Raw genomic sequence first — 731 nt, 5'->3', positions numbered from 1 at the left:
TAGATGACCCCAGCTAGATGCCTATCTAACCTCCTCTTGAAGACCCCCAGGGTAGGGGAGAGCACCACCTCCCTTGGGAGCCCGTTCCAGACCTTGGCCACTCGAACTGTGGAGAAGTTCTTCCTAATGTCTAGTCTAAATCTGCTCTCTGCTAGCTTGTGGCCATTATTTCTTGTAACCCCCGGGGGCGCCTTGGTGAATAAAACCTCACCAATTCCCTTCTGTGCCCCCGTGATGAACTTATAGGCAGCCACAAGGTCGCCTCTCAACCTTCTCTTGCGGAGGCTGAATAGATCCAGTTTCTCTAGTCTCTCCTCGTAGGGCTTGGCCTGCAAGCCCTTAACCATACGAGTGGCCCTTCTCTGGACCCTCTCCAGGTTATCCGCATCCCTCTTGAAGTGCGGCGCCCAGAATTGCATGCAGTACTCCAACTGCGGTCTGACCAGCGCCCGATAGAGGGGAAGTATCACCTCCTTGGCTCTGTTCGTCATGCATCTGCTGATGCACGATAAAGTGCCATTGGCTTTTCTGATGGCTTCATCACACTGCCGACTCATGTTCATCTTGGAGTCAACTAGGACTCCAAGATCCCTTTCCACTTCCATGCCACCAAGCAGGTCATTTCCTAGGCAGTAGGTATGCTGGACATTTTTCCTCCCTAGGTGCAGCACTTTGCACTTCTCCTTGTTGAACTGCATTCTGTTGTTTTCTGCCCATTTGTCCAACCTGTC

This window comes from Alligator sinensis, unplaced genomic scaffold, assembly GCF_000455745.1.
Source record: "Alligator sinensis unplaced genomic scaffold, ASM45574v1 scaffold1450_1, whole genome shotgun sequence".
Lineage (NCBI taxonomy): Eukaryota > Metazoa > Chordata > Crocodylia > Alligatoridae > Alligator > Alligator sinensis.
The sequence above is the reverse complement of the archived record's forward strand: the minus strand, read 5'-3'. Positions refer to the sequence as shown.